We start from the raw sequence: 507 nt of genomic DNA, 5'->3' as shown, positions 1-507 counted from the left end.
CGACCGGACCGGTCGACCGCCGCCTGGTTTGACTGATTCTTCTGAGTTTCTATAATTTCTTCAAGAAATCCAAAAACTGCGTTTGTTTCATTTTTTTTTTTTTGAGAAATGGTTTCCCAAAACCTTGTCAAATAGTGTTTTTTTTGGAACGGCGAAATCCTATCTAAAAGCTCGGAAATGAGCAATTTTTTGGAAATGAAAGGGCCAACTCAGCTTCTCATGGTGCTTTTCCTCATGGTGCTTTTCTCTCATGGTGCTTTTCCGATTTTTTTTTAGGGTGAAACAAACAGCAGTTTTGGATACCATTTCCTATTATTTATTTTATCCTTCCATATCAAACAAAAGTTTTGGATTCCTTTGATATCCTAAAATTTTTACAGAATAGGTTTCTTATGTGGGAATCCATTTCCATAATTTTTTGGAAATGAACCAAATAGCCCCTAAATTTCATCCTTCAAATTAGAATATTCCTAGAATATTTTAATTTGGAAGATAAAATTTAGAGGG

This window comes from Asparagus officinalis, chromosome 3 (genome assembly GCF_001876935.1).
Source record: "Asparagus officinalis chromosome 3, Aspof.V1, whole genome shotgun sequence".
Taxonomy (NCBI): Eukaryota; Viridiplantae; Streptophyta; class Magnoliopsida; order Asparagales; family Asparagaceae; genus Asparagus; species Asparagus officinalis.
The sequence above is the reverse complement of the archived record's forward strand: the minus strand, read 5'-3'. Positions refer to the sequence as shown.